Consider the following 10,221-nt stretch of genomic DNA (forward strand, 5'->3'; position numbering starts at 1 on the left):
ATGCAAGTTGGAATATTAATTTGTTATTAAAAAAATGAAGATTTTTGTCTCTTTTATTTGAATTACTCTCAGTATGATGTTGGTAAGTTATTTGTGGTTTTGATTCCAGGTGACAGGCTCTCAGGCTCCTGTTGACGGTGCGCTGCCTGAACCAGCCAGAACTTGGCAGGACTCTGGCCCTGATGATAACATCAAACAAGATGCCAGCCAACAGGTAACATTCAGTTAGACTTTGTTGTAAGAAATAAACTTTGTAGACCTTTTCTTGTTCTCTTAGTTTACAGCTTTTAGTTGGAAAGCTGTTCTTTAGTCAGAAGGTACCTTAAACAGCATTCAGCCAACCATTGGATCACATGGTTTTAGTGGTTCTCCTCATAGAGCCCAAACAAACCAGTGGCACACACACCTATAGAAGGATTGTTGAAACATGCGCCCATGGGTGTCCAACCAAGCCAATCATTCACACACACATAACAGATTTCTGATGGCTACTTGTGGGGCCCTCCGTATGGATCTAAAGTTGTCTTGGTTATTCCAACCAAGCCAATCATTCACACACACACAATAACAGATTTCTGATGGCTACTTGTGGGGCCCTCCGTATGGATCGAAAGTTGTCTCATGTTTTTAGATCATATTTTGGTTATGGACATTATGGAGGCTGATTATATTACAGCTATAGTTCCACACATCCTCAACAGCAAAACGACTAAAGTGTCATGCTGAAGGATGCTCCACTACATCCATAAAGATGCTGTTATAGGACCTGATTAGACATCAGGTCTGACTGGAACACTTTAGTTAGAAAAGCTTGTTTGGTTTTGGGGACTAACTTCACATGATTTAACTATACAGGTCTTGAGTCTGTCATTTGTGGTGTCTGTATGATGTTGGTAAGTTATTTGTGGTTTTAATTCCAGGTGACAGGCTCTCAGGCTCCTGTTGACGGTGCTCTGCCTGAACCAGCCAGAACTTGGCAGGACTCTGACCCTGATGATAACATCAAACAAGATGCCAGCCAACAGGTAACATTCAGTTAGACTTTGTTGTAAGAAATCAACTTTGTAGACCTTTTCTTGTTCTCTTAGTTTACAGCTTTTAGTTGGAAAGCTGTTCTTTAGTCAGAAGGTACCTTAAACAGCATTCAGCCAACCATTGGATCACATGGTTTTAGTGGTTCTCCTCATAGAGCCCAAACGAACCAGTGGCACACACACCTATAGAAGGATTGTTGAAACATGCGCCCATGGGTGTCCAACCAAGCCAATCATTCACACACACATAACAGATTTCTGATGGCTACTTGTGGGGCCCTCCGTATGGATCTAAAGTTGTCTTGGTTATTCCAACCAAGCCAATCATTCACACACACACACTAACAGATTTCTGATGGCTACTTGTGGGGCCCTCCGTATGGATCAAAAGTTGTCTCATGTTTTTAGATCATATTTTGGTTATGGACATTATGGAGGCTGATTATATTACAGCTATAGTTCCACACATCCTCAACAGCAAAACGGCTAAAGTGTCATGCTGAAGGATGCTCCACTACATCCATAAAGATGCTGTTATAGGACCTGATTAGACATCAGGTCTGACTGGAACACTTTAGTTAGAAAAACTTGTTTGGTTTTGGGGACTAACTTCACATGATTTAACTATACAGGTCTTGAGTCTGTCATTTGTGGTGTCTGTATGATGTTGGTAAGTTATTTGTGGTTTTGATTCCAGGTGACAGGCTCTCAGGCTCCTGTTGACGGTGCGCTGCCTGAACCAGCCAGAACTTGGCAGGACTCTGGCCCTGATGATAACATCAAACAAGATGCCAGCCAACAGGTAACATTCAGTTAGACTTTGTTGTAAGAAATAAACTTTGTAGACCTTTTCTTGTTCTGTTAGTTTACAGCTTTTAGTTGGAAAGCTGTTCTTTAGTCAGAAGGTACCTTAAACAGCATTCAGCCAACCATTGGATCACATGGTTTTAGTGGTTCTCCTCATAGAGCCCAAACAAACCAGTGGCACACACACCTATAGAAGGATTGTTGAAACATGCGCCCATGGGTGTCCAACCAAGCCAATCATTCACACACACATAACAGATTTCTGATGGCTACTTGTGGGGCCCTCCGTATGGATCTAAAGTTGTCTTGGTTATTCCAACCAAGCCAATCATTCACACACACACAATAACAGATTTCTGATGGCTACTTGTGGGGCCCTCCGTATGGATCGAAAGTTGTCTCATGTTTTTAGATCATATTTTGGTTATGGACATTATGGAGGCTGATTATATTACAGCTATAGTTCCACACATCCTCAACAGCAAAACGACTAAAGTGTCATGCTGAAGGATGCTCCACTACATCCATAAAGATGCTGTTATAGGACCTGATTAGACATCAGGTCTGACTGGAACACTTTAGTTAGAAAAGCTTGTTTGGTTTTGGGGACTAACTTCACATGATTTAACTATACAGGTCTTGAGTCTGTCATTTGTGGTGTCTGTATGATGTTGGTAAGTTATTTGTGGTTTTAATTCCAGGTGACAGGCTCTCAGGCTCCTGTTGACGGTGCTCTGCCTGAACCAGCCAGAACTTGGCAGGACTCTGACCCTGATGATAACATCAAACAAGATGCCAGCCAACAGGTAACATTCAGTTAGACTTTGTTGTAAGAAATCAACTTTGTAGACCTTTTCTTGTTCTCTTAGTTTACAGCTTTTAGTTGGAAAGCTGTTCTTTAGTCAGAAGGTACCTTAAACAGCATTCAGCCAACCATTGGATCACATGGTTTTAGTGGTTCTCCTCATAGAGCCCAAACGAACCAGTGGCACACACACCTATAGAAGGATTGTTGAAACATGCGCCCATGGGTGTCCAACCAAGCCAATCATTCACACACACATAACAGATTTCTGATGGCTACTTGTGGGGCCCTCCGTATGGATCTAAAGTTGTCTTGGTTATTCCAACCAAGCCAATCATTCACACACACACACTAACAGATTTCTGATGGCTACTTGTGGGGCCCTCCGTATGGATCAAAAGTTGTCTCATGTTTTTAGATCATATTTTGGTTATGGACATTATGGAGGCTGATTATATTACAGCTATAGTTCCACACATCCTCAACAGCAAAACGGCTAAAGTGTCATGCTGAAGGATGCTCCACTACATCCATAAAGATGCTGTTATAGGACCTGATTAGACATCAGGTCTGACTGGAACACTTTAGTTAGAAAAACTTGTTTGGTTTTGGGGACTAACTTCACATGATTTAACTATACAGGTCTTGAGTCTGTCATTTGTGGTGTCTGTATGATGTTGGTAAGTTATTTGTGGTTTTAATTCCAGGTGACAGGCTCTCAGGCTCCTGTTGACGGTGCTCTGCCTGAACCAGCCAGAACTTGGCAGGATTCTGACCCTGATGATAACATCAAACAAGATGCCAGCCAACAGGTAACATTCAGTTAGACTTTGTTGTAAGAAATAAACTTTGTAGACCTTTTCTTGTTCTCTTAGTTTACAGCTTTTAGTTGGAAAGCTGTTCTTTAGTCAGAAGGTACCTTAAACAGCATTCAGCCAACCATTGGATCACATGGTTTTAGTGGTTCTCCTCATAGAGCCCAAACGAACCAGTGGCACACACACCTATAGAAGGATTGTTGAAACATGCGCCCATGGGTGTCCAACCAAGCCAATCATTCACACACACATAACAGATTTCTGATGGCTACTTGTGGGGCCCTCCGTATGGATCTAAAGTTGTCTTGGTTATTCCAACCAAGCCAATCATTCACACACACACAATAACAAATTTCTGATGGCTACTTGTGGGGCCCTCCGTATGGATCGAAAGTTGTCTCATGTTTTTAGATCATATTTTGGTTATGGACATTATGGAGGCTGATTATATTACAGCTATAGTTCCACACATCCTCAACAGCAAAACGACTAAAGTGTCATGCTGAAGGATGCTCCACTACATCCATAAAGATGCTGTTATAGGACCTGATTAGACATCAGGTCTGACTGGAACACTTTAGTTAGAAAAGCTTGTTTGGTTTTGGGGACTAACTTCACATGATTTAACTATACAGGTCTTGAGTCTGTCATTTGTGGTGTCTGTATGATGTTGGTAAGTTATTTGTGGTTTTAATTCCAGGTGACAGGCTCTCAGGCTCCTGTTGACGGTGCTCTGCCTGAACCAGCCAGAACTTGGCAGGACTCTGACCCTGATGATAACATCAAACAAGATGCCAGCCAACAGGTAACATTCAGTTAGACTTTGTTGTAAGAAATCAACTTTGTAGACCTTTTCTTGTTCTCTTAGTTTACAGCTTTTAGTTGGAAAGCTGTTCTTTAGTCAGAAGGTACCTTAAACAGCATTCAGCCAACCATTGGATCACACGGTTTTAGTGGTTCTCCTCATAGAGCCCAAACGAACCAGTGGCACACACACCTATAGAAGGATTGTTGAAACATGCGCCCATGGGTGTCCAACCAAGCCAATCATTCACACACACATAACAGATTTCTGATGGCTACTTGTGGGGCCCTCCGTATGGATCTAAAGTTGTCTTGGTTATTCCAACCAAGCCAATCATTCACACACACACAATAACAGATTTCTGATGGCTACTTGTGGGGCCCTCCGTATGGATCAAAGGTTGCCTCATGTTTTTAGATCATATTTTGGTTATGGACATTATGGAGGCTGATTATATTACAGCTATAGTTCCACACATCCTCAACAGCTAAACGGCTAAAGTGTCATGCTGAAGGATGCTCCACTACATCCATAAAGATGCTGTTATAGGACCTGATTAGACATCAGGTCTGACTGGAACACTTTAGTTAGAAAAGCTTGTTTGGTTTTGGGGACTAACTTCACATGATTTAACTATACAGGTCTTGAGTCTGTCATTTGTGGTGTCTGTATGATGTTGGTAAGTTATTTGTGGTTTTAATTCCAGGTGACAGGCTCTCAGGCTCCCGTTGATGGTGCGCTGCCTGAACCAGCCAGAACTTGGCAGGACTCTGACCCTGATGATAACATCAAACAAGATGCCAGCCAACAGGTAACATTCAGTTAGACTTTGTTGTAAGAAATAAACTTTGTAGACCTTTTCTTGTTCTCTTAGTTTACAGCTTTTAGTTGGAAAGCTGTTCTTTAGTCAGAAGGTACCTTAAACAGCATTCAGCCAACCATTGGATCACACGGTTTTAGTGGTTCTCCTCATAGAGCCCAAACGAACCAGTGGCACACACACCTATAGATGGATATTTGAAACATGCGCCCATGGGTGTCCAACCAAGCCAATCATTCACACACACATAAAAGATTTCTGATGGCTACTTGTGGGGCCCTCCGTATGGATCGAAAGTTGTCTTGGTTATTCCAACCAAGCCAATCATTCACACACACATAATAACAGATTTCTGATGGCTACTTGTGGGGCCCTCCGTATGGATCTAAAGTTGTCTTGGTTATTCCAACCAAGCCAATCATTCACACACACATAATAACAGATTTCTGATAGCTACTTGTGGGGCCCTCCGTATGGATCGAAGGTTGTCTCATGTTTTTAGATCATATTTTGGTTATGGACATTATGGAGGCTGATTATATTACAGCTATAGTTCCACACATCCTCAACAGTTAAACGGCTAAAGTGTCATGCTCAAGGATGCTCCACTACATCCATAAAGATGCTGTTATAGGACCTGATTAGACATCCAGAACTGACTGGAACACTTTAGTTAGAAAAGCTTGTTTGGTTTTGGGGACTAACTTCACATGATTTAACTATACAGGTCTTGAGTCTGTCATTTGTGGTGTCTGTATGATGTTGGTAAGTTATTTGTGGTTTTAATTCCAGGTGACAGGCTCTCAGGCTCCTGTTGATGGTGCGCTGCCTGAACCAGCCAGAACTTGGCAGGACTCTGACCCTGATGATAACATCAAACAAGATGCCAGCCAACAGGTAACATTCAGTTAGACTTTGTTGTAAGAAATAAACTTTGTAGACCTTTTCTTGTCCTCTTAGTTTACAGCTTTTAGTTGGAAAGCTGTTCTTTAGTCAGAAGGTACCTTAAACAGCATTCAGCCAACCATTGGATCACACGGTTTTAGTGGTTCTCCTCATAGAGCCCAAACGAACCAGTGGCACACACACCTATAGATGGATATTTGAAACATGCGCCCATGGGTGTCCAACCAAGCCAATCATTCACACACACACAAAAGATTTCTGATGGCTACTTGTGGGGCCCTCCGTATGGATCGAAAGTTTTCTTGGTTATTCCAACCAAGCCAATCATTCACACACACATAACAGATTTCTGATGGCTACTTGTGGGGCCCTCCGTATGGATCTAAAGTTGTCTTGGTTATTCCAACCAAGCCAATCATTCACACACACATAATAACAGATTTCTGATAGCTACTTGTGGGGCCCTCCGTATGGATCGAAGGTTGTCTCATGTTTTTAGATCATATTTTGGTTATGGACATTATGGAGGCTGATTATATTACAGCTATAGTTGCACACATCCTCAACAGTTAAACGGCTAAAGTGTCATGCTCAAGGATGCTCCACTACATCCATAAAGATGCTGTTATAGGACCTGATTAGACATCCAGAACTGACTGGAACACTTTAGTTAGAAAAGCTTGTTTGGTTTTGGGGACTAACTTCACATGATTTAACTATACAGGTCTTGAGTCTGTCATTTGTGGTGTCTGTATGATGTTGGTAAGTTATTTGTGGTTTTAATTCCAGGTGACAGGCTCTCAGGCTCCTGTTGATGGTGCGCTGCCTGAACCAGCCAGAACTTGGCAGGACTCTGACCCTGATGATAACATCAAACAAGATGCCAGCCAACAGGTAACATTCAGTTAGACTTTGTTGTAAGAAATAAACTTTGTAGACCTTTTCTTGTTCTCTTAGTTTACAGCTTTTAGTTGGAAAGCTGTTCTTTAGTCAGAAGGTACCTTAAACAGCATTCAGCCAACCATTGGATCACACGGTTTTAGTGGTTCTCCTCATAGAGCCCAAACGAACCAGTGGCACACACACCTATAGATGGATTGTTGAAACATGCGCCCATGGGTGTCCAACCAAGCCAATCATTCACACACACATAACAGATTTCTGATGGCTACTTGTGGGGCCCTCCGTATGGATCTAAAGTTGTCTTGGTTATTCCAACCAAGCCAATCATTCACACTCACATAACAACAGATTTCTGATGGCTACTTGTGGGGCCCTCCGTATGGATCGAAGGTTGTCTCATGTTTTTAGATCATATTTTGGTTATGGACATTATGGAGGCTGATTATATTACAGCTATAGTTCCACACATCCTCAACAGCTAAACGGCTAAAGTGTCATGCTGAAGGATGCTCCATTACATCCATAAAGATGCTGTTATAGGACCTGATTAGACATCCAGAACTGACTGGAACACTTTAGTTAGAAAAGCTTGTTTGGTTTCGGGGACTAACTTCACATGATTTAACTATACAGGTCTTGAGTCTGTCATTTGTGGTGTCTGTATGATGTTGGTAAGTTATTTGTGGTTTTAATTCCAGGTGACAGGCTCTCAGGCTCCTGTTGATGGTGCGCTGCCTGAACCAGCCAGAACTTGGCAGGACTCTGACCCTGATGATAACATCAAACAAGATGCCAGCCAACAGGTAACATTCAGTGCGACTTTGTTGTAAGAAATAAACTTTGTAGACCTTTTCTTGTTCTCTTAGTTTACAGCTTTTAGTTGGAAAGCTGTTCTTTAGTCAGAAGGTACCTTAAACAGCATTCAGCCAACCATTGGATCACACGGTTTTAGTGGTTCTCCTCATAGAGCCCAAACGAACCAGTGGCACACACACCTATAGATGGATTGTTGAAACATGCGCCCATGGGTGTCCAACCAAGCCAATCATTCACACACACATAACAGATTTCTGATGGCTACTTGTGGGGCCCTCCGTATGGATCTAAGGTTGTCATGGTTATTCCAACCAAGCCAATCATTCACACACACATAACAGATTTCTGAAATATGGTTTCTTGTGGCTTCTTTGTTGTAAATTTTGGAGCCTTTTCCATGTTTTATATGTAAAATTTCCTGTGATATAAGGTTTTGGCATATTTCAGAGGATGTGTACAGCACCGGTCGTCTACCAGTTAAGATATTGGACAGAAATTTTAATTATTTTGAGCAAAGAAATTCTAGTCTTTATATTAATACAGCATATAAGAGTAGCTTGCAGAAACTAACAACACATTTCTTTTAATTCCCTCCATAGAGCTATCAATTATCAAAGGAGTTTCTCAAAGTGGACTACTCAGACAGTGATGATACTGACAATGATTCCCAAAAGGACTGCTCTGTACCTCTGCAAATCAATCTGCTCAAAACAAGAGTATATTAAATTTGACCAAGCATTCTTATACAGGTGCAGTTAATTTTTGTTTTAGAATATTGCTATACTGTGTTTTTTTTCTGTACTTAAAAATCATCATTTCAGATGGGCTGATCCCAGAAGTGATAGAAGTGACCTCTTGTACCTCCGCATCTCGTGGCCCAAGTAATGAAAAGTCTGCCAAAAAGGGAGGTGAGTTTAGAGTAATCCTTTTCAATATATAACTTTATCACAGTTGCTTTTAAATTGCCGGATTGTTACTACTGTATCAGTATCTAATTATCCTCACATATGCTGCTTACTAAGATTTAGATGACCCAAGCAAGATATATTAAACACCACTTGACTTTTTTTCTTAGACATGTACGGTCTAAACTTTTGAATTTTGTCATAAAATGAAAATTGACCCATCCTTTCTCATGTGAGTTACAGGTCATTGCTAACCTTGATTATATGTGAGATGTTTGTTTACATCTAATTTTAAATAGGGGTAATGTATACATGACACATTTACCTCAAAAGAGAGAAAGAAAAATTGCTCTAGATTAACCTATTAGTGAATATGCAAATTCACACATTGTCACACCAAGGCAGATACCATTCTTATACAGCTTGCATTTAATTTTTTACACACTATATATTTCCAAATTTACTTTTATCATCTTTGTTTGTCCATGTGTAGCACGTTATCAAAGCAAATTCCCCATACATGTAAAACACTGTCTGAAAAAAGTTTTTCTCTGATTTTTATTTTTTATTTTCCCTGATTTTGCAACAACTTGTATCTGTTCTTAATGGTTTTGTCAGAGAAATGGTGCATCCCAATGTGCTGCCATGGTGGAGTTTGACTGCCTGTGCAACCTCTGTAGGGTCCAGGAATTGCTTCATCTACCAGCAGTGACATTCTGGTCAAATGCAAAACTGCTTAAAAGTAGTCAAGAAAATGAGAGACCTCTTTCCCCCACCACCAAAACTGGGGGCATTCTAATGTTACCCTTTTGTGCATCTATTTTTAATTTTGTTAATATCAAAACAGCTGACACTGAAGACCACCTAGCAACTTAAATGACCGGATTAATATCTCAGATATTAACTGATTTACTTATGTCTATTGTAGGCTCATCACTGTTGACAAAGATAGTTGACGTTATAAAATATCTCATTTGAATTATATTGTCTGATAATTGTACATAAAGTGAATGTATTCTTTATGCAATTTTGTTCTAATTAAGTTGTAAACTAAAAAGTGCTCTTCCTATGCCCTTAGGTAACGGAAAAGTTGTGAAAAGAAGCTGGACCCCAGAGGAATGTGCTGCAGTAAATAAACATTCAAGGAAGTATATATTGACAAATCAGGTTCCTGGTAAGCTTGACTGCGAGAGATGCATTGCTGCAGAACCACAAGCACCGAGCTGTTAAGTACTTTGTCAAAAAGAGAATAACCACCATGAGGAGAAAATATGAGTGAAACAGCTTCCCTTAACAGAGATAGAAACACATGGCTGGTCCTGTTTCACCATTTGTTCACTATTTGTTTGTGATTTTTTTTATGCTCCACTTCTCCTGTTCGTAAATGTTAGATTAAATAAGTTCCTTTATTCATTGGCTACATTTGTAATGTGTCCATTTAAAATTTTGACTCAAGACAATTATTACTGTGTACTTTATAGTTAGCTAAAATGCAGAATTTAAATATTTTAAAATGTACCAATATGACTGAACAAATTGAAGAATATTAAGACTGTGACCAAGGAAAATGGACCAGAATCTGAATAAAGACTTCAGAATGTA

At 40.4% G+C, this 10,221-nt stretch overlaps 1 long non-coding RNA gene across 1 annotated transcript; it reads left to right on the forward strand.

Moving 5' to 3' along the window:
- The first annotated feature begins 4,437 nt into the window (after positions 1-4,437).
- Positions 4,438-10,221, forward strand: LOC137840386 (uncharacterized). The gene is made up of 6 exons (XR_011087004.1): positions 4,438-5,080; positions 5,882-5,986; positions 6,785-6,889; positions 7,597-7,701; positions 8,314-8,622; positions 9,698-10,221. It is a non-coding gene; the product is annotated as an uncharacterized lncRNA (long non-coding RNA).

Source organism: Syngnathus scovelli, chromosome 6, assembly GCF_024217435.2.
Source record: "Syngnathus scovelli strain Florida chromosome 6, RoL_Ssco_1.2, whole genome shotgun sequence".
Taxonomy (NCBI): domain Eukaryota; kingdom Metazoa; phylum Chordata; class Actinopteri; order Syngnathiformes; family Syngnathidae; genus Syngnathus; species Syngnathus scovelli.